This window comes from Musca autumnalis, unplaced genomic scaffold (genome assembly GCF_047663935.1).
Source record: "Musca autumnalis isolate F117 unplaced genomic scaffold, ASM4766393v1 scaffold_1, whole genome shotgun sequence".
Taxonomy (NCBI): domain Eukaryota; kingdom Metazoa; phylum Arthropoda; class Insecta; order Diptera; family Muscidae; genus Musca; species Musca autumnalis.
The window spans coordinates 267,556,272-267,583,301 of NW_027411644.1; the positions used below are offsets into that span (position 1 = coordinate 267,556,272).

At 34.8% G+C, this 27,030-nt stretch overlaps 1 protein-coding gene across 1 annotated transcript in view; it reads left to right on the forward strand.

Moving 5' to 3' along the window:
* The first annotated feature begins 264 nt into the window (after window positions 1-264).
* The window catches only part of Osi24 (Protein), a 127,782-nt gene continuing 101,016 nt past the window's right edge, over window positions 265-27,030 (forward strand). Inside the window, exon 1 of the mRNA XM_073964162.1 lies at window positions 265-1,489. The gene's annotated coding sequence lies outside the window, so the exon portion shown is untranslated. The remainder of the gene's footprint in view (window positions 1,490-27,030) is intronic.

A 27,030-nucleotide genomic window follows, 5' to 3' on the forward strand; every position in this document is an offset into this window, starting at 1 on the left:
GAATGGGAAGAAGCTATTTAACAATTCAAAGAAAATCATAATCAATGTATAAAAAAGAGAATATGTTTACTCTCTTTGGTTTCTCTTAATGCTAAAGATTTTCTCTTAAATAAACATAAACGCAAAGCAAAGCTTACGTTAAAACAGTTATGCCATATTACACCGGACTACATACCGACAAAACACATGGCATTTGTTTGATGCCAAATGTTGTTGTGTTGGATGGAGCCACAAGCATGGCTTTCTCCGACTGCAACTTGATTTAGTAAAGAAGCGCCATTTACTTCAGACGGTTGTGGTAAGCGGAAGATTGTTTTTTTGTCGTTTCAACATTTGAATGTGAATCGCGTTAACGTGGAAGTGCGTTTGGCCAACTTAAACTTGTTGTGTAGTGGATTTTCAAGCGTTTAATCTAAGCTTAAAGAAATCTGGCGAAATCTTGACCTTTGCATTAGCTTTAAAAATAATTTGTATTGTGGATTAGAGATTAATAGAGTTTAGCTAAGTTGAAAATAGGTATTAAACAACAACACATCGATTTACTTTGTTTGGGTATTATTTACACAAAAACCAAGTTTTACTTAACCGCAGATCATCATCTTTGGAAAGTTATACTTTCAGTTGCAACAACAAAGTGTTAAAAAAAACTAAATACGTGTAACAAATATTTAAGTTTTAAATTGCATTCGTGTGGTTATATAGAGTTTGGTAGCTGCTTACCAATGCGGGTGCAGTTAATTGTTCAATGACCTTTTTTCGGCTATTAACCATTACATGCGGGCTCTAAGCTAAAACTAAACCAAAATCATAATTGGAAAAATACCAAAAAAACCTATTACTCATTATTACGGAAAACCCCTCAAAACAAAATCACACCTTTCGTATATGGCTCTGGCTGTCTTTACTTACGAAAGTTTTGAATGAAAGGAGTGAAATTAAACTACAACAAGAAAAAAAAAACAGACAAGAGAAAAGTAAACCATGCCTTGTGATCCTTACCGGTTTTGTATTGTTTAAGCATCGTTCATAGTCCGGCAGCATCCAAAAAGTCGTATAGTGAAATTAATTCATGCTGCAGCAAAGCATTTTGGCCAATCTTGTTGTCATTGTGTTCACGTTTTTATGACCAACTAAACAAATAAACAAAACAAAAAGCCACCAAAACTTGGCAAAGTGCAAAAAAAAAACGAAAAAAGAAGTGGCCAAAATCTTGAAGTTGTTGTTAATGTTTGTGTTAAATGAATGAAAACCAAAAGCGAACATTTCAGCTTATCACCAAATTAACCACAACAACAAGAAAAATATAAAAAAATATAAAACAAAAACAACTGTTGCTCTCTTACCATTCAAAATTCATAAAGGGTTTAGCAGCATCAGATTTTTTTTTGTTAGCAGAATTGTTGATTTGCATCTTTGAAGTGGATAACTTGGGGATTTTTTGTGCTGTTTCGGTCATTTCTTTTGGTTGTCGTTCAAGCAAAAGTAAAAGGTAAGTTAATGAAAGTGAAATTAATGGATAAGGTGTTGCTTGCTGTCTGTTTCTTCTTGTTATTATTAAATCAAAAACAAACAAAAAAATACCTTTCTTGTTACTCAGCAGCTCAATAAGGGCGGGCGGGCAAAGAATTTTCAACAAACTTTTTAAATAAAAGTTGTGAGCAAACTTTTTAATTTTGTCTTTTAGTACAATATGCATCAGCGTATGACAACGTTTATGCGGGGGCATTGTTATGAATGGGAAAGTACGGAACTTTTTGTAAGAGTTTGCTTTTTTGGCAGTTAATTTTAATTCGAATAAATAAGAAGAGTTCAGTTAGGTTGCCGTCATTTTTTCCCCACATATTTGATGAATGTACCTCTTAGAAAGATTGAAATTGACAAACATAAAACTTTTTTTCGCAACAGCTGTTCATGGAGAGAAAGGGGAAAATTCATGGTTAATATTATTTTGTACAAAGTTAAGAAGTATTTCCTCATCATTATCTGAGAAGTGGCAGTGGGGGAAATAGAGCATCTAACTTGGTAAAAACAAGCAAAAAAAGTATCAGTCGGCTTTGCGACAGAGATATACGAATGTATTTAGAGCTTTTCTGAATTTTGTCTATTTTGGAAGTGGACCACTGGTCATTTCAGTGGGTCAATATGCCAAGAAGCATGGACGAAAAAATAATAACGCAGGACCACAACGAACAGCATCGGTATACATTTCCAAAGGATCTTCGAACAGACCCTAAACTGCACTTAGACACAAATTTTGAACTTTTGTGGCGGAGGTAAACTAAGGAGAGGACCTATACGGGCCGAGATAAGCTAAATTTAGACAAAATATTAGGAGATCCACAGTTTGGACAAAATTGGTTGCCCCGTTCAAGATATATCGTGCATACCATTAAAGTGACATTTTTTTAAATATTGGGGGGAAGTATCGGAAGTTGTGGGCCGGTATTGCCCATCTTCGAACTGAAACTAAGTTTGAACAAAATATGACGAAGGCAAATTTTGGACCAAATCGGTCGATCAGTTCGAGAGTTATCGTGCTCTCCATCCACTACATATGGTGCTATAGGGGTTTTTTCTTACACCTTTCGGGCTGTTTTCTCAAGAAGTATTGTTTATAGAATTCCACTGCGTATACGAGAGCTGCACGATAACTATCTAACAATGAAAATGCGAATATTTACCATCCATCATAGTTTTATTGTTTTCTCAAGTAGTCTCCAGCATGAGTTATACACTTTTTCATGCACTCAAACCAATTGTTGAAGCACTTCTTCCACTCCGATTGAGACACCTCCAAATAATGGGTTTTGAACGCTTCAACAACATCGTTGACCATACCTTTTTTTGATATGCTGGAATCAGATCAAGTCATTGGATCACTAGTCAGGACTGTACGTCTGATGACCCAACAGTTCAACGTTTTATCCAGTCAAATAGGCGCCACACAGTGGATGCGCCCAACGACAAAAACCAAAATAATCGTGTCATCATTTTAAAAATTAAAAGTTCCAAATCCCTTGTAAACACTTCAAATTTTGCAAAACTCAACTTATTTTTGCCATTTGCCGCGGTTCTTAAGGACGAAAAAGCTTACAAACATGACTAATTTTGAAAAAAAAATTATTTTAAAATGAGAAAATGTGGTTTTATTAAAAGCGAGTTTCTGAATCAAAGGACTACTATTCACGCCTTAATTTGTGTTGAATAATTTAGTAAATCTTCTAAGCTTCGTTTTCTCATTTATAAGAATTCCTCTAATTTGCAAGGGGTAACCAAATATTTGAGTTGTAATATTGGTCAAAATGAAAATATTTAATATAGATGTATGAATTTCCTTAAAGTTTTAGTTACTTTCCAAACATACAAGAATCGCCACTAGTACCAAAATACAACCAAGGGCCTGAGATTTCAAAACTGCTTGGACTATTTGCGGACATTTGTGCACGCAAAAAAAAAACGGCCTCTCTAACATATGTCCCAAACATATTTTGCAGCAAACATATATATGTTTGCAATAGTCCCAAACATAATATATGTTGAATTGTGCAAAGATATTTATGTTTGGGTGCAAAGATATATATATTTGGGTGCAAACAAAGATATGTTTGGGTGGAAACAATTTTATGTTTGGGTGCAAGCATTTTATATGTTTGGGTGCAAAAAAGTACAAACCCAAAAGGCACAAAAAAAACTAACACATGCACCAGTGGGCGCTTACTGAGAGCAAGGGAGCGTAAAATTCAATGTAAAACACTTTGAAATGTGTGCTCACTGGCTCTCAGTAAGAACTCACTGGCTATCTCTATAGTATACACAAATGTTGAGGTTGTTTATTGAAAGGCAAAAGAACACCAAACACATAGGTACATACAAAATTCCAAAGAAATACATAATACACTTTAATAAAAGAAAAACTGATTGAAATAATTTGTAAATAGTCACACTTTTAAAAAGGGAAAATACATATATAGAAACGTAGTTGAACGCTTCTACTTAGTTGTGAAATAAAACAAATTGTCCTCATCGTTGAAATCATCAGCGGGGAATCGGCATCTAGAACCAAATGATTATGTAATGTATTAAATAAATATGGATATGCCATATTTCAAATATACATAAGTATGTATGTAATTACTAATATTAAATGCAATTTCTTCCTTGTCCAATAAAATAATTCCATTCAACTTTCCGATTCAATTATAAAATATATTGGGCATTTAATTTACTAAAAAGCACAATTTCTTTAAGAAAACACAAACCACTGATTTATTCACTCACTTGACCGTCTTGACTCTACAAAGGCATCTAAAACACTGAAGAAAGAAAAAAATATAATTCATATCATCTCTTCTTTTCTTCTTCGCCTGCTAAGTTGGTTAACAACAACAAAACAAGAAACATACGAGTTTTTCGCATACATGCCACCAAAGCCCCCTTCTTCGCTTCTACGTCTTCTATTATACAATACACACAACTCTTCATTATAAAACAGCATTCCACAGCCGTGAGAGCACTGTTATTAATCTCGTTGACAAACATCCTCTCTCCACCCATGAAAAAAATGTTCTAACATAAAAAATATGTGTTACCCAAACATATCAAATTGAGATATGTTACAAAATGTTGCAAACATATATTTGTTTGCAACCGGTCCCAAACATATATTTGTTTGGATCCAAACATATTTCTAACATAAATTTTTCTGCGTGTGGTTTTAGCTGTTATGGCCAAAAGGTCTTTTGTGCTGGTTTTTTGTGCTGAATTTATATTTTTTAGAATATGTTAAAACAATTTTATTCCTTCCATTTTGTTCAATATAATGTTTCTGGCTATTATTGATTTCTTTTATCATGATAAATTGCATTGGGTATACACTTTAATACATGTTTTTTCTTGTTTGGGACACCTTAATGTTGTAACTCGCCAGTACGTGGTAATTTTCCCCGCACTGAGAAACACAAATACGTTATTATACAAAATGTTGATTATATCTTATAAAGTACTGAAAATGGATGGTAACCCTATATGGAGGCTGTGGTCAAAAGTGGGTTTGAATATTTGGTTAACATCTGACGAAATAAACCGAGCTACAAATCATATGGGAGTATATCAAATCATCGACCAATACTGACAATTCTTCGCGGGGAGACAAGACAAAAGCTTCGCGGGATTAATTAATTGTTAATTTTAATACTCGTAGAACATTGGTGGCGTTTTTTATTGGGATAGCTGTTACAATTTTGATTTTTGAAAATGGTCAGGCTTAATCCCATTGATTTTGTTTTAATATTTAAAACAAACTAGTTTATTAGTGGAGAAGGTTTGGCATTGTTCGCCAAGGGGTAAGGCAGGGAAGACTAGTTTCGATCCTCGCCACAGGATCTCATCAGTTTACTTAACTTTAATATATACTGAAATACTATGCAGTAAGAACTCCTGGTAGCGGATTACAGAAAATTCAATTAAACAATGTATTGGTAACAGTAAAATACTTAAATTCAGGATGATTCGTTACATGGGAACTTGGATCAAGGACTACAATATTTTTGCTGTAGTGTTTTAGGCAACTAGAACCCATTGATAAACAATTTAGTTCGATATATTATCTAGAAGTGTTTTGTCACACCTTCTCATGTAAAGGCCACCACTGTGCGCTGGTTTGAATCGATGTGTACGTCCGTATAGTCGCCACACAGTAAGCTTTGCCGAAAAAACAGGCGAACATTTGCATCGAAGTGCTTCTTACATGAATAACTTTCGTTGGATTTGGCTCGCTTTCGAAGGCCTAAACGGTCGATTCGTGTTTTGTTTCGGGTTCCTAAGCATATATTCCAGATTCGTCATCTGTGACGATCTTAAATGTCGTTTGAAGCACGGCGATCGTTTTTCCTTGTACCTTTGTTTTTCTTTGTTTTCTTTGTACCAATCCACAAAAGCCTTTTTTTTGCCTCAGTCTTATAAAATATATCATGGTGATTTTGTATTATCCGTTCACGCACGGCTTAATTTTTTTTTCTGGCACACCATCTGTTTTTGGACGACCCTCACGACCTTCGTTTTTTGCGAATGTCGGCTACTATTGAATTTATTAAACCAGTTTTTCATAGTGCTTTAGGCAGAGCTCCGATTTACTCGCGAGTGAAAATTTGGGCGGAAGGTGTTAGTTTTTGCCCCTCCCAATTTCTTCGAATTCAAGAGGAGTTTCTTTTACTTGCGACATGATCGTCTGACAAACTGTACTGAGTACGTGTAGGTTCAAAACTATCAAACTTCCCAACAAAAAATTCAAATGGCACCTGGCAACACGCGCTGTTTCCTAGGCCAGATAGTTTTCGTGCAGCCCTCGTAGTTATGAAAAATCATATTCGTTTCTTTTTTAGTATGTTGGTATAAAAGCAGGACAAAGTGACCTTATTTGGAATTTTTCTCAATATTTAAGTTGTTTATTAAAATATAATATGCAAAATAAACAACGTTTTTTTAATATTTTTTTTTGTAATTGTAATGAAAAGTAAGTTAAACGAATTAAAAATATTCAGTGACGCCAATTAAATGCGCGTGTTTTAATAACACTAATGAAAACAATTGCAGCTGAGGATTTTTTGAAAGTACATACCCAAACGACAAAACCGCTAGTTGGGTTTTGTTATGTCAGATTACTTTTCATTTTTTGTATTCTTCCGAAATTAACCTACCGACACCCACTTGGTATATACAAAAATTTCAAACGGTATAGTCCGGTCAAAATAGACATTGAAATAGCAAAAATTCCCACAGAGCTGAATTTTGGTGGAGAGCTAGGGTTTGCCATTAGAAGCAACGTCCTAAAAGTCCCCATCGATGCCATGTGTGCAAAAAAATTATTCGGGGTCAAACGTCAAAATTTAAGGGTTTTTAGGTTTTCGGATTAATTTTTTGGAAACGGTTGATCTAATCAAAAAGTGACTAAAGTAAATATTGTAGACAGAAAAATTATCTACAAGTTTGACCCTTAAAATTTTTTTCTTAGAAGGAACCATTCTTGAGATATAGCCGTTCTAAAAAACACATGATTTTTATGCACATATAAGGGAAATATGCACATACATATGTATTCAGACGAACCGGCTAAAATAAGCGAAGTAATCGGGTCTGTTCCCCCAAAAAATATATATGTTCTTGAAGAGCGAAATTATAGCTATCTTCTAAAAAAATTCCAATAAATCGGAGTGTGTTTAGTAGAGTTATTCAATGTTAGAGTCATTTTATGCAAAAATAGCCCATTTAACCCACATGTATAATCGAAAGCCCAACGGGAACGACCCCAACGAAAACTCTCCGATTTTTTTCAAGTTTTGTGCGAAGGTAGGGTTTGTTGCGCTGATTACGGAAATGTATAATTTTCAAGGGTGGCGGATCCGGTTCGCCGGTTATTAGACCCGAAAGACAAAATTTAAAAACCGGGTTAGACCCGATTCTACTGAACCGATTACTGCAAAGTGGATATCGTTTGAAAGCTTACGGAAGTATCTAACACATAGTGTCGTTACTTTAACCGGTTCGCCTCATAATGTACTTACGCGGGTGATTTTTTATTTGACCTTTAGATCGAGACATTTCGAAAATGGTAAGTCTGTTTTAAGAATCATTAAGACCAATCTTGTGGGGGCCACCGTGGTGCAATGGTTAGCACGTCCGCCTTGCACTCATAAGGTCTGCGGTTCGAATCCCAGGCCAAGCAACATCAAATTTACAACGGTGGCAAAATTCCCCCTCAGTAATGCTGGCGACATTTCCTGAGTATTTCAGCCATGAAGAACTTCTCTACAAGTGGTGTCGTGAGACACGCCGTTCGGACTCGGCGATAAACTGTAGGTCCCATATCATTGAGCCAATATGAATCGGCGTGCACTCGTTGGTATGAGAGAAGTCTCCCTTGTCCCTTCAGGGATGTTGTGGGAACATATGTATGTATGTAAGACCAATCTTGTAGACAACTATTAAATCTACAACTTTTACTTTAGCGGGCTTTTGCTAAGTATTACCGTTTTTGAGAAAAATTAAAAAAACTGAATAATGCCTCCAAAAATGACCTTTGACCCCGAATAACTTGTTTTGCACACATGGGATCAATGGGGACTTTTAGGACGTTGCTTCTAATGGCCAACCCTAGCTCTCCACCCGATCCTCTCCGAAGACTTTACTACCAAAAGAGGCTTCAGACTGTAGTGTGATCTCTTGCAACAATATATACAAACAGCCAAATGTTACTTGCCCATGCCGACGACATAGACATCATGTGCCGATCGGTAAAAGAAGTAACTGATACAGTCGAAAAAGACGAAAAAGAATCTTCTAAAGCAGGTCTGGCAGTGAACGGCGATAAAACCTAGTTGATGGTATACACGCGTAATACGTGCACACATCTCGTACCAACTGTGAATGTGCGTACAATTTTGAGGTAGTAAAAGACTCCGTCTACCTCGGCACTGTCATAAACACAACAAACAACAACAGTTGTGAAATGAGAACAGATGCTATTTTGCGCTAAGTAAATAATGTAATGAATTAACGCTCTACAAAACATTGATACTACATGTTCTAATGTATTGTTAATAAGCATGGGTACTTGCGCAAGCAGATAAGGCATGTTCGAGCGGAAAATTCTTCGAAAGATATATGGCCTAATCCGCGTTGACGGTGTATATCGACGTCTTATAAATCACGACGTCTTATGAACCTATTCAACGGTATCAGTATAGTTAAACGTATCAAATTGCAACGATTACATTGGCTAGGCCACGTCTTGAGAATGAGTTTTGATGACCCCACTAAACGGCGTATAAACACGGGACCCATGGCGGCACACGCAGAAATGGAAGGCCAAAGATTACATGAAGTCAGTATGCAAAGCGGGCGTTAATATCACTGTTACACGGTGGCTCTCACCTATGAAATTTATACCTAAAGTCTACATTTATGCCTAAGTAATAAATTTTGATTTTATCTGAAATTTCAACTGAGGAATCAGAATCGAATTCTGAATCACTGTGCGTCGGGAGACTGTACCAAAACTGAGATATTGATATTTACTTGCTGGTAAATGTTCAGATTTCATTCTGAATTCCGGCAGGGTGTTGGATCTTTTGGGCAACTATCTGAGGAAGTAATATAATATGTTTGCTAAATTTTTTTCTGCGTGTATGAATAGGCTTGCACTCACTGATACGAGAGAGAAGTCTCTCTTGTCCCTTCTGGGATGTTTAAGGAAAAATTATTATTATAGCCAAGATCACCCATATACGTTAACGTGACTGCAACAACAACATATTTTCTCTTTATTCTTGTCTGACTAATTCACAAATTATTTTGAGCACCACCAATATAAATGATCTCTTTCGCTATTTGTTGTTGTCTATAGATTCTATACCGGTGGTGCTCAAAATATTTTGTTCATTAGTCTCGCTGAGCGAGTCTTTCCTTTGCTAAAGGCCGACAGATGACAATAAAGAGAACATATGTTGTTGTTGGAGTCACGTTAACGTATATGGGTGATCTTGGCTGTTCTATACCAATGCTGAGCAAAATCGAGAGAGAGGCAAATTTAAGAGAGAATTAATATTTAATTTTTCTTGATGTTTCATTACTTATTTCAAAATTTTTTAAACATTAATGTTGTCTAAAATCGCCCACAATGCAAATTATTAAAAAATATAAATAAAAAATTGCATAAACTTGTAATTGTTTATGGTTCACAAAAAACTAAGAGTACGTTTTCACACAGGCGTGCTCACCCCTATTCTATAGGATGGTAGGCCAAAATTTCGTTGGAAAGAACGGGTGAAAGATGACATCGAAGATCGTGGTATTCCCACTAACTGGGAAGAGATTGCTAGAGATCGAGGAAAATGGAAATCTATCCTTAGTTCGGCTTATGGAACAAATGTTCTGTGCGCAAGCAGAGCCACCTAAGTTAGTAAATAGATTCGGATAGATTATCAAATTTCCTTCTGCGCTCCTCCTTCACTTGAGCTTTTCTAAAAGTATTAGCATTTTCCACTTTATTATTGAAATGATTTTTTCGGAAGTGAAGTGGTGTATTCAACATAAAAAAATTAGTATTTGTATACGCCTTAAATTATGTAGTATTGCCATGGGGGCCTTTTATGGCGGTAGTCAAAACCTGTGGGAGAGAGATTGCTGTGAAAATATTTTACAAGCATAAAGTGTTATTGTTCTAATAAGTCGAACCAAATCATTTTACCACTAATTTCAAACATATGAAAGCTGCCATTGGACTGTTCCCCTTGTTTTGTAATTATAATTCTCTATGACACTTTTCGTTGATGATGCATTTGAAAGAAAATTTGATTTCGAATATTTCAATTTTTAAAATATACTCGTAAGTAAAAACGAAAAGAAAAGCAATATTTTTTTAATGGAAGTATAAATCCACATGAAAAATAAATAGGCATAATTTGTTAGCTATAGTGTAAAATCAAAAAACATATTGGTTGACGTGAAGCGTTTAGAGTAGCCAAAAATCATTAATAACAATTTGTATTGGACATTAAAACGTATTGAATGGTTTCGGCAACTCATCGCCATTAGCCAACCATTACAGTTAACAGCGTTCGAAATAGGCGTTCAAATGTAAGAAATTGATCCAGCCTGCCTAATGGCAAATGTTCATATAGAATTCACTATACAATATGGTACGTCTGTATGCATATGTATGTACACTGAATAAGAAATTGTGATTGGTAATAATTTATGGAATTTTTTTCATCGAATGAAAATGTAATGAAACGCATGGTTTACAATTGGGTTTTAGATCTTTGATGAATATACAAAATTATGTATGTAGTATATGAATGTCCGTTTGTGTTTGAAAATTTGATTTTAAGCAGAACCTTATTTTTTTTTAATTTTTTGATAGCAAGAAATTTCTTTTTTTGTTTTTGTGACATACAAAAAAAGTTTAGATAAGTTCGTCCTTTTATTTTAATATGTTACGGATGCACAGTGCTTCGCAACCTTTTTTTTTCTTGTAAAAATTATGTAACTTTTGAACGGATAGATAGATATACATATTTTCATAACACAATCAGCTTTCCGGTGAATTAAAAACGATTCAAATTCGGTTGGACGAATTTAAAAACAAAGTTAAATTTAAAGTTTTTTTTAGTATTTTGTATCAAAATATTAGTGTGGCAAATCCCTTCAGTGTAGTTATGCTGGTTTACATTTCAACCATGAAAAATTCCTCTACAAATGGTTTCGTAAGACGCACCATTTGGAGTCGGCGATAAACACTAAACAATATGAATCGGCGTGCACTTAACTGATATGAGAGAAGTCTTTTCGGGGCTGTTGTAGGAACATATGTGTGTATATATGTAGCTTCAGCGGTTTCATCTGGGCGATGATCCATATTAATGTATCTCCTTTAAATAATAATGAAACAAAGGTCCATTGTGCGAGGTCTGATCATTTTCCATTTTATTCTTTTTACAGGAGCGTGACACCCGCAAGTTTTACTCTATTAGCAGTGCATTTTAACTAACCCATTGGCATTGCAACTAACCCTTTAGAGTAGAATAGGATGCATTCCAATTTGCATCCAAAGGACGTGTTTTGATGCGGTGTTTTAGATTGAATTTAAAGCAGTAATCGGCACACAACAACAACAACTTCAGCAAACACTGTAGTCAGTGCATGGTTTTTCAATTAGTTAAATTGCGTGAGTGGAGAGAGAACCTGTGTTTGCTTGCTTGCAAGTAAAGGGCTGTCGAATGCTGATTTAGAGTCACTCTTCGGAATGTGTTTTTAATCAGTTAATCCCATTGTTGTTGTTTTATTATTTTAAAGCAACTAATTTATTAGTGGAAAAAAGTTGGCATTGTTCGCCAAGGGGTAAGGCAGGGAAGTCAGTTTCGATCCACGCCACTGGATCTCATCAGTTCCCTTGTTTCTTGTTTGTGGATATTCTCCACCGAACTTATTTTTCAATAACTTCTTCAACAAGAATCTTTTTATACCGAAACATCAATCGTCAGCTCGAAGTATAAATGTGAACAAAGAAAGAACTTCAATGAGAAGTTTTTCTTTGTCAACCTAACACAACTCCGACGAAAGTGTTTGCGGAACGCACCAAACCTTTTCCCACTGCTATGTGTCGTTGAATTTCGACGAATGCACATAATAAAATGTAGTTGGTAGCTTGTCGCAGCCAACCATAAAATAACTTCGGTGGAGAATATCCACAAACAAGAAACAGGGGAACTGATGAGATCCAGTGGCGTGGATCGAAACTAGTCTTCCCTGCCTTGCCCCTTGCCGAACAATGCCAACCTTTTTCCACTAATAAATTAGTTGTTTTAAAATAATAAAACAACAACAATGGGATTAAGCCAGACTATTTTGAAAAAGCCAGACTATTTTGAAAAAACAAAACTGTATTAGCTATCCCAATAAAAAATGACGCCACCAATGTTCGGTTAAAATAAATTTATTTTTTGTAAAAAACAAGAATATTAAGAACTTTATTCATAAACACAAATTACGAAAATTAATCATTAAATTCAATCGCAACTGAGTTTGCTTCCACCTCTCTCCGTTTAATCCAAGTTAACAGTGTTCTTGCTTTATCTGCCAAAGGGGTTATTATATTGTCTGCCCATCAGCAGTGGAGATTTCGACATGCACTTCAACAACACATAAAAAATTTCCGAACTTTTTATTTTATATCGAAATTTTAGAATTTGATGCACTCTTTTTTGTCTTTCGAAGAATGATGTCGCTCTACGCGGCGTGCTTATAGGGATCTCTATGCAACTGCTTGTAAAATGTATCGAACGGAGTTCATTTTTTACGACTCCGATTGATCTGCACCCAGATGCTGTTAAAATGTAAGAAAAGATGGTCATTCCTTGGATCGCATCAGCATGCGGTTAAAATGTAGGGAATAGAGTGCCTCTTTCACGACTCCGTTTGAACTGCATCAAAACATGCCATGAAAGAACGTCTCTATGCTGCACTACTTCTAATTTATTTTGCTGGGTTATTAACCGTGTTAACCTTATCAAAAATAACAGTATTTATTTATTCATCATTGGGTGCCACCGTGATGCAATGGTATGCACACCCGCCTTGCACACATAAGGTCGTTGGTTCGATTCCCCGGCCAGGCAACATCAAAACACTTTTCAACGGTGCCAAAATACCCCTCAGTAATGTTGGCGATATTTCCTGAGTATTTGAGCCATGCAAAACTTCTCTACAAAAGTGGTGTCTTAGACACGCCGTTCGGACTCGGCGATAAACTGTAGGTCACATATCATATAGCTAATATGAAACGGGGTGCACTCATTGATATGAGAGAAGTCTCCCTTGTCTCTTATGGGATGTTTGTGGAACAATTATTATTATTATTTATTTATCAATAACTATCTTATCCCCTTTAAAGTAATCCCCCTCAGATATAATACACTTTTGCCTACAGCTTTTCCAATCATCGAAACACTTCTGAAACGGTTTTTTGGTATAACCAATAGCTCGTATTTCGATTTTTCTTTTTTCCTTTCCTTTCATTGGTGTCTTCACTTTTGTGAAGAGGAAAAAGTCCGCGGGGGCCAAGTCTGGTGAATACGGTGCTTGAGCCATAATAACGGCTTTGTTTTGGCCAAAAACTCACAATTCTGTGCGTTTCTGTTTAATTGTTTCTCGCCAACGGGGCATAATTTCATGGCAAGTGATCAAAACCTTCACATTGACCGAAATTGGTGGGTTTACAAAGTAATGTAAACTATCTATTTTCCACATTACCTGTAAGCTGAAAATAATCAGTTATTTTTTAAAAATGTCAAATTTTTTAAAAATGTTGTAAGTAAGTAATGAATACGGTGGCACAGAGCGTGCGTGCCCGACTGCAAATCCGAAGGTTGTGTGTTCAACTCTCACTGTCGCCACGCGATTTTTTTGTTAATAAACAAGTAAAAAAGTGTCAGTCGACTTTGCGGACAGACACTCAGCCATGAGAATTGAAAGTTTAATCTACGGACAGATCAAATGTGTTTAGGGAATTTTTGCCAACAAAAACCGATATAGCCCATTATGGGAGTCATATCTTTTCATATTTGAACAAAATATGACGAAGGCCAAATTTTGGACCAAATCATGCTCTCCAGCCACCACATATGGTGCCATTGGGATTTTTACACCTTTCGGGTTGTTTTTAAAGAACTATGGACTTTCCCCCGAAAAAACATTTACCGTCGTAATTGAGGCCTCTAATGCAAGTTGCTTTAACAAAAACCAAGTGATTCGAGAGCAGTAGTGCGATTCTGTAACTTTTTTTAATAACGAACCGACATCGGTAGTTAACGAAAATATTCGGTTGAGTTAACGAATGTGCTATTCTGTAACTTTATGTTAACGATTGTAGAAATCGTTAACTCATACCGACGAAAATCGATAGGAAGGAAATGTCAAATATTATATTTTAATATTAATTAAAATATATTTTGAAGCTGAAAACATTATTTCGTCGCGAGTACAAAACATAAAGGGTTTAAGAAGGAAACAATTCAGATTTTTGGAGGAATTTGGCTCAAATGTGTGTCTTTTGGATGAATACGGATGCCAGTAAAGAAGGATTTCTTAAGATGTTTTTATTGTGTGTGTGATTTAAAAGTAATAAAAGTGATAAAACCATCATTAATTCTTTTTTAAAAGCGCAGTTGTATTTTTTTAATTAAAAGTTGGGATCATATTTTGGGTTGTCGCGCTCTGTATGGATCGTGGATCCACGTTACCGTCATTTGAGTTTATATATTCACATATTCAATTCACGCCCACATTAAATGAAATTTCTCATAGCGGAGAGTATGAAAAGTTCGAAAATCCATGCTTATACGCCACTTTTAGCATTCTGATTGTTAGTGATGCTGAGTTAAAATCTATTAGATAATCACAGAACAAAGTAGGTTATAGTAATACTATTCACGTGTTGGCCTCAATGCTAAATTAAAGCCAACGAAAGCCTCCTAGAAAGATAGTGTTACGGACATTGGTATAGGTCTTACATAGCAGTACCACACTTGAGTTCTTTCGAAGCATTAGCTAACGTTTTTCCTCTTTAGTAAGTAAAACAAAGGTTAGCGTAGTCTTCATATGTAGGATAGCATGGGGCAGCTCCGCCACTGTTGCGCCTTCGCCAGCGCCGATTTAATTGATGCTACATGAAGCTGGTCTAAAGGAAATTTATGAGTTAATCGAAGATCAAAGATAACTTTTATGATCTTTATGCAGTTTCAATAAAATCGGCGCTGGTGAAAGCACAACTGTGGCGAAGCTGACCCATGTTATCATACATAGTTAACCCTTATGTAAACGCTTTAAGAAGATTTTTCTCAATAAGGCAGAATTTACCTTGTGTACACTCCTCATTAACATAACATATGCTCATATAAAAACGCAATTTTTAAAGAAATCAACAAAATATTGCAATAATGTACTGTCGTTAAGACTTAACAACAACTTTTTTTTTGTTGTTAACTTAACAATAATTTTCGGTAATTAACGACAAAATTTACCGACAAAAATTGTTAAAATTGGTATACAGAATAGCACTTACCGAAAATTATAGTTAACTACCGACATTCGTCGTTAATTCTGTCGTTAAGGAGTTACGGAATCGCACTACAGGGGCCCGATTCTATTTCTATGAAAAATTGAAATGAAAAAATATTTCCTTTATATTTTTTCATTTGACAGTCTTTTTCTTTATAAAAGTTTTCAATTCACATTTTCATAGAAACAGAATTGAGCCCCAGTAGTGCGATTCTGTAACTCCTTAACGACAGAATTAACGACGAATGTCGGTAGTTAACGATAATTTTCGGTAAGTGCTATTCTGTAACCAATTTTAACGATTTTTGTCGGTAAATTTTATCGTTAATTACCGAAAATTATTGTTAAGTTAACAACCAAAAAAAAGTAGTTGTTAAGTCTTAACGACAGTACATGATTGCAATATTTAGCCGATTTCTCTTAACAAAGTCGTTTTTATTTGAACATATATTATGTTAATAAGAAGGGTATACAAGATAAATTCCGCCTTATTGAGAAAAAACCTTCTTAAGTCATTAACATAAGGGTTAACTATGTAGGATACATGGGCAGCTCCGCCACTGTTGCTCTTTCGCCAGCGCCGATTTTATTGAAGCTTCATAAAGATCGTCAAAGGAACATTTTTGGATATTCGACGGTCTTGGATGGTCTTTATGTAGCATCAATCAAATCGGCGCAGCCGAAGCCCATTTTACAATATACATATATCAAGGCTACGCTAATATTTGTCTTTATTTTTAAAGAGGCAAAACGTTAGCTAAAGTTTTAAAAGAACTTAAGTGTGTCACTTTTATATAAGACCTATACCAATGCGCTTAACACAATCTTTCTAGGAGACTTTCGTTGGCTTTAATGCCGTATAGAGGCAAAAACGTGTATAGTGTTCCTATAACCTACTTTGTTCTGTGGTAATCTTATAGATTAAAACTCAGCATCACTAACAATAAGAATGCTAAAAATGGCATATAAGTTCGGATTTCCGAACTTTTCATACTCTCCACTATGAGAAATTCTGTTTAATGTGGGCGTGAGATGAAGATCTGAATATATAAACTCAAATGACGATAACGTGGATCCCCGAAAATCACTGAAAGGACAGGCTTAAGTCATGTTATATTTTTAACCTCAATCTTCATCTAGTTCTTCTTTTTATTGCGCTATTCAGAATTTGCTTTCAAAGCTCCATAATCCAAAACATGACCCCACCTTTGTAATTAGAAAAAAAAAAATTAATAAAACAGCGCTTTAAATACATACATATAGGATTGTACATTTATATATTTTTATATCACACACATGACCTTTTGAGCAAAGATTCTGATTACATATATCTATTAAACATATTCATATAATGTATCTTCTTTCACTGCAACACAGACGGTGTATACTTCCTGAGACTACAGGCAAATTTGTTGGTCCGCCAGACAAGTTCCTGTCCACTTAAAACACATAAATCGGAGATATTCTATATTTTGCGTTGTGGTCCCTTTACGTGGATATTAAAGCAAAATATTCTGGAAAAAACACCAAAATCTATGATATGTATGTATGTACTGTTCATTTATCTCCTAGAAGCAGTTACATACAAACTTTACGTTGAAGTTACCCTTGGAAAACGCATTGTTGGGATACTTGCATTGTTGGGATACTGGGCACATTACTTCCAAAAAGAGATATGTTTTCTTCCTTACGCGTTTTGTCTTCTGTAGTTGTGAAGAAATAATATTTTCAACTTAAAAATACAATAATAAATATTAAAATATAATTTTGACAATTTGTCTTTCTATCGATATTCGTCGGTATGTGCTACCGATTTTTACAATCGGTAACGTAAAGTTACAGAATAGCACATTCGTTAACTCAACCGAATATTTTTTGGTTTGTTCCAGTACTGCAAGAATTTACTAATTTTTACTATTTTTTCCGATAACATAAAGGAAAAAATGTTATCGTAGTAAAAAATAGTAGCTTCTTGCAGGTTCTGGAACAGAGCATTTGTTAACTACCGATGTCGGTTCGTTATTAAAAAAAGTTACAGAATCGCACTACAGGTCTTAAAGTGAACTTATCGGAATTTTGTGTGGGAGACCTGAAGAAGTGAACAAATATAGTCCATATACGAACCTGATCTATATGTGGTAGATATGCTCAGATGTGTAAAGTATGGGCCAAATCGGTCACTCCCATCAAGAGTTATCGTACGCACAATTTGTCCCATGGCAGAACAAATATAAGGTAAAGTAAATACTACAACAAATACAACTCAACAACAACCACAAAGGAATTTGTTTTTGTTTGTAAACGTTACTGTCACCTGTACATGTAAACAAAACAAGGAAATGTCTATAAATTATTGGAATTTATAAAACTAATATTTTTGGCATTTGATTGATTATTTTGGAAAACATGAATGACAATTCGCTACATTTTCAACATGAATGTTTCCACATCAATCCACTAAATGCATAATTTCTCGCAGAAAGCAGAATTCTTGCAAAAATGTTTGGGGGTCGCTGGAAATTCATTGAAAAAGGAGAAGCTGTCTTCACTTTTGTTTTTAAAATCAAAGAAGCACATGTGTATTAGGGCTTTATGTTTTTCAAATTTAACAAAATACCACACATATTAATAAATATTGTACCGCCTCTATAAGCGGTGTTTTAGTATGCGGCATGTCGTTCGGACTTGGAGGAGGTTACATGTCATTTATATGAAGAAGTCTTTATGGGAAATAGTTTTTTTTTTTTGATGAATATATTTTTTCATCTTTGTGTTTATTTCAGCTTTAGTCCATATTTTGTTGTATTCAAGTATTTGAATAACAACAAAATGTTTTACAGTGGATATGAAATTGATTAGTTGCGGGCGGAGGGTAGGAAATACTATAGTTTCAGTTGTCACCAAACAACTTCATCAGTTCCCTTTTCCGCCGACTCTGTATCGATAAACAGGTCAATAAGCCCATCCAGCAAATTAAACAAAATGAGAAATTTGCTATATGGCCCTAAAACTGATTACCCTACAATTTGAGTCGAACTAAAGAATTTTATATCCACCACTGTTTTTATGTCGTCTTTGCTTTGCAAAGAATGCGAACATAGGAGTGTTGCTTCAATAAGCGGGGGTAAAACAACGAGAAAGTTGTTGTTTTTGCATTACGCATTGATCAACAAGGCCGTGCTGATGCCTATTATTGTTGTTGGCGTTTTTGGCGCAACTAATCAATTTCATATCCACTGTAAAACATTTTGTTGTTATTCAAATACTTGAATACAACAAAATATGGACTAAAGCTGAAATAAACACAAAGATGTAAAATTCTGCAGTCCAACAATAAAAAACGCCAACAATATATTTTTTCTTAAAAAATATATATCCCTAATGTACATCGAAATAGAAATAAAAAAATAAAATGTCGTATGGAATTTGACACTAACGTTACAACCCAGTTCAGTCAGCTGTGTATTGCTGTTACCTTTTATTGTTCTACCATGAATTTGTCCGAACATTTTTTAACTTTTGTGGGGGAGGTACTTAAAGGAGTGGACCGATATGGGCTATCTTCGAATTTAAACTAAGTTTGGACAAAATATTATAAAGAATCGACATGTCCATTCGGGAGTTTTCTTGCGCTCCAACCACTACACCCGGTAACATAGGGTTTTTTTTCAACTTTCAGGCTATTTTCTCAGGAAGTATGGACCTGTTTTTGGTGAAACTTGTACTGTCGTGTGGGGGCAGCGAGTACAACTTGCTACCACAAAAATCAAAGCGATTCGAAAGCTTGTCCTTAATTGAACTTCTCCAAAATTTTGGGTGGGAGGTACCCGAAGTAGTGGATCGATTGAGTTCATATTAAAACCTTATCTAGGTCTAGTAGAAATTTGTGCACAGTATGGTCCAAATCGGTTACTCACTTCAAGAGTTATCGTGCGCACAAATTTTCGGAAACGAATCGGTTGATCCGTTCGAAAGTTATCGTGCGCTCCCAGCCAGACAGACAGACGGACGGACATGGCTAAATCAACTCCAAATTGTCTGTACTTGAGGTCTAAAACCATTATTTCGATGAGGCACATTTTGCCCGTATGAAAGTGTATATAACCTCGTTAGCATAAATGCTGAGGGTATAAATATGAAGTGTGTTGAAATTGAAAACCAATTCCACCTCAACTGTTCCAAAAATAATTTTTATACCCTCAACATTTATCACGGTGTGCCTTAACCAAATTTAAATGAAAGGTGCTTACACCTGGGAAGTTTCTCCAGATTCTGAAACTACAATGCTCATAGATGAGAAATATCAAGAAACAAAAAAAAATCGCCTGAGGGATTTTCAAATAAATCGCGATTTAAGTTCACACTTTTAGGGGTTCTCAAGATAGGTCCATATTTTGATTTAGCTCCCATACAAATGCACAGCTAAATTTGTATGAATTTCATGCAAAATCCCTTATTTTAAAAGTGCAGTCATCAAACGATTTGCAAATATTTGCAGCCCGAATGTGGTTATTCAGTATCCAGAGAGTCCAATTTCATTCCTCAAAAAATAATCGGACCTAAGTTCGGTCAAGTTTACAAGATGCATTCTATGGAACAAGCGCGTACAACCCATAAAAACACTAAAAAAATTAATTTCTTGAAAATGTATTGCTATATAACTAAGTAACTCCAGACCCCAAACTTATTTTTATAATTTAAATCACACCCTCTGCTATAGAGCTGGCAAACCATCGATATTCCCAACATTAGATATTTTCGATATAATGTTTTAAAATATCGATTGCTATCGATATTATCGGTAAGTTGTCATCGCCATTAATTTGGAGATGAAAATGGCGGAATTGTCAATGATTTTCTTGAAATTATGCAAAAGTAGTTAACAGAAATGTAAAGGAGAATAAACAACTGCTTTTATTTTATAAAACCTGTAAAAAATTAAATTTTATTTTATTTTTGCCAGCTCTACTCTGCTATTAATTAAAAATATATCTTGTCCATTTTCATTACGAATTTATTTAACATTTAAACAAATATGAAGTTAATTTTTTTGCAAAATTTTTTTAAAATCTGGTGCAACAAAAACTCTTGTATTTGATAGTGAATAACTGAGTGAATATTTACAATAACAAAAATGAAAAAACAAACTCTTTGTCTGCAAAGTGTCTGTAATCGATACAATGGAAAATATTTCGCATTTTTATAGTTCGATTTTTTGACTTTGGCGCCGCTAGATCAGTGGTTTCGACCAGTGTGCGACGGTCCAATTTTTTTTCTTGTGCAAGTCCATACTTCCTTAGATATTAGCCTAAAAGCTCCATGAAACCCTGAGGGCACCAACCAAAATTGTGTGTCCGCAACATAACACTATGTTACAGTGAAAAATTGCAGGGGTTCTGATGCATAAATTTGGTATTGTTGGAGTCCATGGAAGACGAAAAAACCTTTGGGTCACTTCGTTTTTGATTTTATAACGGTAAATGTAGTGAAAAACGGGGTTTCTTGGATTTTCAACTTAAAAAAGGACATAACTTATTTTTTCCACAGCGGACACTTATTTCTTTTTTTATGTAAAAGGTGAAAATCATGTCTGTCGAACAAGCCCACAAAAAACTCGGAAAAAAGAGAAGTTTAATAGCTCTCCTCGCATCGTTTTGATTCTTTTTCAGTAGGTTGTTCTAGCGGCCTCATTTACAAAGGTACATTTTTTCCGGTGTGTGAGTGAATCAATATTTCCGGAGATAATGACCCAAAAGCTCCAAAACCCTGCCGGTACATACAAAAATAGTTTTTGTGCAAAATAAATCTAAAACTTTTTCAAAAATTTCTTCCAAACTTTTTTAACTAGTTGCAAATACCAAAGATGCTACAAAAACCCAGTTTTTGGTAAATGCTGGGGTACTGTCCAATCAACGCGAAAGAATATTATCTTCTGAATTCGTCTTTCAACGCGAAAGAATATTATTTTCTTAATTCGTCTTATCCTCACTTCCACGCTAAATATTGTCACAATTGAAATATTAGTAAGACCTCTAATCTACAGACAATAACAATAGGGTTAGTTTTCACACTTAACTGACCACATTCATAAAAGTAATTGGCATCAATGAATGGTTAAAAGTTTCAAGTCCGGATTTCAAGTTGGATCCAAAACTGCAAGAACTCCCAAGTTATAATTGAGCTCTGTAGGGGAATGTTTTGTGTAAATATATACACATGTTTTGACAGCAAGAAAAAAACTCGACTAGTCACCTTGTTTATTGCTCCATTATAATGACCATATAATTTGGTAAAAGAAATTGTGTAATTATGACATTCATGAAAGTGCTGATGATGTCTGTAAGACAATTAAGCGGGTGGCTGGCTGGTCGGTTGATGGCTACAGGTCAAATGCGTCACAAATGAGTTATGTTTGACATATTCAGCTGTCAATGTGTGATTTGTTTCTTAATGATAGACAGTGAAACGAAAAAGGAAAATAATTCATTTTTCTTTGCAAGAAAATTATTTATTTTTTCTTTGCATACTTTGGAGGAAATCTTTTGTTTCCACTTTAAGCATTTTGATTTTCATAGAAAATTATAGTATATCCATGGAAATTTCCAATCAAACGAAACGTCCAACGAAACAAAACTCTCACTCTCGTTTTGGTAAATTTTTGTTGTATTTATTTTCGGTCATTGAAAAGAAAGTGTCATAAAGATGTGAAATCTATGGGGCGATAGAAGCAACGCAGCAACAACAAGAAAAACAAACACAAGATCCGATGGTGATCCATATGTAATAAAAATTGAATTTTTATAATGCACACACACAAACTACCTAGTATGGCTCTTTTGGCCATTTGCCAAGTCTGGTGTGGTGGTGGTCAAAACGGGTTTTGTGCTTTTAGCCATCTTTGACAATGCCATCCATACGCATGCATAGGGGCGACATAAAGTGAATTTCATTTGATGTCACAGAGTCAAGTTTTGTTTATTTCGTTTTGAATAAAAAAACAAGTCAAAGAAGAAAGAAATGATGTTAGTAGCATAATTGTGCCTTAATTAAATCAATGTCTGTTTTTTTTGTCTGATTTTGTTTTGTGAAATACCATCATCATATTACATAACTCTGCCAAATGGGCTAGGGAAGTAAAACAACAAAACAGATCACAAAGAAAATAAAAAAATCAATGATCATCATATTACAGAGAAATGTTTACTGTTTTATGACTCAGCGAATTTTATTGATTTGATGGAAAAGTGTTGCAATAGCAAAGGTGGCCAGGTTTACAAAAGAGTACGGAAACGGATATGAAACCGATGATAGCATTCAATTAAATCAGGTGAAATTTGTAAAGAGGTTGAAGTGATTACTCATTAGATGTGTTTTTCTGTGTGCTCTGATCTCAGGGAGTTGCTTTTACTTTTAGCTACCGTTGCGACCTAAATAAGAGTGTATTATTTGCATTCTTTAAAGGTTAACTTTCTATTTTAGATTGTAGATTGCTTTTTGCAATAATTGCCATGATTCGGTTTTAAAATCAATTAACAACAATTAGTTAATAAACTGTGTCAGTTGCGATGTATTTTTTAGTTATTTTGTTGAAATATGCCAAAACCTGGAATGCTGTCGGAAACAAATATAACAAAGCAAGTGTAAAAGTTGAAAATTTTTGTTAGATTTGTTATCGCTTATTAATTTCAAAGAAACAAAAAAAATAATTTCGATTAATGATCATCAATATCATTTTTATTAAATTCGGAAACAAAAACGATACGTTTTTTGAGACCTGCGAGTAGTTTATCAATTTAATTTGGAAATAAATGGACAGACAGAGCAACTAAGAGTTGTACGACCGGTTATAGCATATTTATGTAAATTCCATTTGTAACACGTGGAAATAATAATCTTAACCCTATATAACTAATCTTTTTAATCCCGTTTCATGTTCCGATTTAGACTGGATCCTCTAAAATATTTTTGAGGGGCTGGGGATTCACCAAATATGATTTTATTGCAAGTAATTATACACGGTGAAAATAAGGCAATATATGTCCCAAACATATTTTGCAGCAAATATATATATGATTGCAGTAGTCCCTAACATAATATATATTTGGGTCCTGCAAACAAATATATGTTGAGTGCAAACAAATATATGTTTAGGTGCAAACAAATGTATGTTTAATGAAAGAAAAGCTAAATAAAATAATTTGTAAAAAATAAATAATAATGTAGTGTCACACAAAAACAAATAAAAAAACTATTAATTATATAAAACTAACTAGCAGACCCCGGTCCGCGTTGCTGGCCCGTCGTAATGAGTTTTACTGTCAACTTTTTATCGACTTTATGCTTGACAATTCAAAAATAGGTATTTTCTACCTCACTTCTTCGGTCCATTGTCAAACCGAGAAGGATTTTAAATTTATCAACAAATTTTGTCTGTAAACTTTCTTTTCTCTTACGGACTTTGTCGAATTTTTTCGCCAATTTGCGACTTTTAGGATTTATTTTCGTCCATGTCCCTGTCTTTATCCTAAAGCGATCTAATTATAAAAGTTAAAAAAATGGTTAAATCGAATTCTCCTGCTTATTGAGACTTATATGTTATATCTTTTCATGGTTGATGGACCGTTGAACCTCACCATTTAAGTACATTTGTAAATATATAGTTTTTCTTGATCGGTGGAGCTACCACCGTTGTCTCGAAAACTAATTTGCAACCTGATGCACTCATAAGTTTAGCAAATATAGCGATTATAAAAAAATAGGTCCCGAAATTCGTCTACAAATATATACCATTTTGGACCACGGACATTCCTGAACATTTTTTGAAAATTAGGATCAGTAGTTTTGGAAAAATAATGTTTTGAAAAGAGTGGGCGTGGTCATCAGTTTTCAAGATATAACATATTAAAAAAGTGGGCCTGGTCCGGTATTTTGGTTCCAAATATGTACCTAGGGTGCACAAAATTTCATTGCCTACCAAAATGTATGCTGAAACCGATATAATCATAAGTTTGGCTTATACGTATAGCGTTTAACAGAAAGGCATGGGGAAGGTACCCCACCTCTTCCGAAATTCATACAATATACATAACAACGGCAAACATTTAGGTTTTGCTGCAAATTTTATGGAAATCCCTTCAGTAGTATTGGAGTTATGACATATTAAGAAAACAGGCGTGGTCGGGCCTAGATTGTGGATTAATCTGTAAATTTTTAATCCGATACATACATAATTTTTGCAAATATAACTTTTTTTTAAGAATATCGCATAGGGAAGGTACCCCGCCCCCTCTGGAATTCAATAAAATATGTAACCTGTTTTCGGGGGCGTGGTAAACTTTTCTTTCCAAAAAACCTAAGTTGGGTTATGACAGCATTTGATTTTTATTCATAAAGGCAAGGCGTTTTTTTAAATATTCCCCCTTCAAAATTCAAAAAAATAGGTAGGTAAGGTCGGAGACACAACCACAATTGTCTCGCAAATTAACTTCCAAATAGATACATTCGTAATTATTGTAAATATAACATTTTTTAAAAAAAGTAGGGTATAGGGGAAGTACCACGCCCTTTCCGAAATTCAACTGAATTTGTAGCCTATTTTAAGCGGGGGCCATCTATGTACATTCCCTGGCAATTTGAAGGAAATCGGTTCAGTAGTTTTTGTAGAAATGATAAAAATTGAAAATTGAAAAAAGTGGGCGTATGTGGGCATGGTCAAATTTTCTTTGGATAAAAATCAAAGTCGGGTTATGGCGCACATTTTACAGAAAAAATTATCGAAATCGGTCCGATATGACTTAATTAGAAAGTGAGCGTGGTCGGATCTTAAGTCCCAAAATAAGAACGTAAGGTTGGAGACACAATCGCCATTGACTCGCAAATAAATTCCCAAACCGATACATTCGTATTTGTTGCAAATATTGCATTTTTACCAAAATAGGGCATAGGGGAGGTACCCGCCCGATCCGAAAGTCAAAAATATGTTTTATCGGGGACCAACCCTGTACATTCGCTGAAAGTTTCAGGAAAATCGATTCAGTAGTTTCGTATATATAACATATTTAAAAAAGTGGGCGTAGTCCAGTCTTAATACCCCAAATAAGCACGTAAGGTCGGAAACACAATCGCCATTAACTCGGAAATTAATTTTCAAAGCGATACATTTGTAATTGTTGCAAAAATTGCATTTTTACAAAAATAGGGCATGGGGGAGGTACCCCGCCCGATCCGAAATTCAACCAAATATGTAGCCTGTTTCAACCGGGGGCCATCACTCTACGTTCCCTGAAAATTTCAGGAAAATCTATTGAGTAGTTTAGTATATATAACATATTTATAAAAGTGGGCGTGGCCAATTTTTCTTTGCATAAAAACCTAAACTGAACTATGACTAACATTTCCACAAAAACTTATGCAAATCGCCCCAGCCGTTTTCAACTGATTCAATTACCAACAAACGACAATTGAGTTTTATATATAAAGATATTAAAAACTGTATAATGTTTAAGTGGCAAATCGTGTATATTAGGAATGCAAGTCTAGTATGTATGTTCATATAAGTACGCCTCTATATCTTAGGTGCCACCTTGGTGCAATTGTGAAGCTTTGTACACAAAAAAAGTCTGCCTTGTAAAAAAACTTTATCAACGGATTTATTCTATGATCGACACGCCCTTCGAACCATAAAAAGAACTCCCCATATAATTGACCTAAAAAATAGAGTCGCACAGCAATCATTGATATGAATTTGTTATATATGATGTACTGGTACTTTCGCGTTAATATTGTTTCAAAGAGATAACTAATGATACAACTATACATATAAGGAGTATTTATTTCCTTTATGTTTGCTCTCTGCCACGTCTATGCACCACAAACTCGATTTCTCATAGTCCCGGGAATTCCCGTGTTGCCGGGTATGAGAAATTTGTATTCCCGATTTCCCGGGAATGAAAAAGAGTTGGGAATTCCCAAACTCTAGTTATTTCTCATATTTATTATGATTTTCCGAAGATGACGTACGGTACGGATTTTTTCTCATTTTTACCGAAATTACTATTCATATGACGTTCTCTTACTGAATATCGCTCCTCGTTTCTTTGTTTACTACCAGCATCTGTTTCTTTCATTTTCTTTTGTGCGTTATTCTCCTTAACCTAAACAAACTGGGGTGTGCTAATTAGAAGTCCTCCTAATATATTTGCCTTCTTCAAAAAAATATTATGTATTTGAAACAGAACACCAATAGTATTTTTCTTCTACGACATTGAATAAATTTAGTACATAATACTAAACCATTTTACATAAAATAATATAAACATTGTATTCTAAAAAACATACTTTGAATGAAATCCGTTGAGGTATAGTGGGTGTGCTAATAGTGTGACCGACACTGTACATACGAGTATAACTTAATTTGTA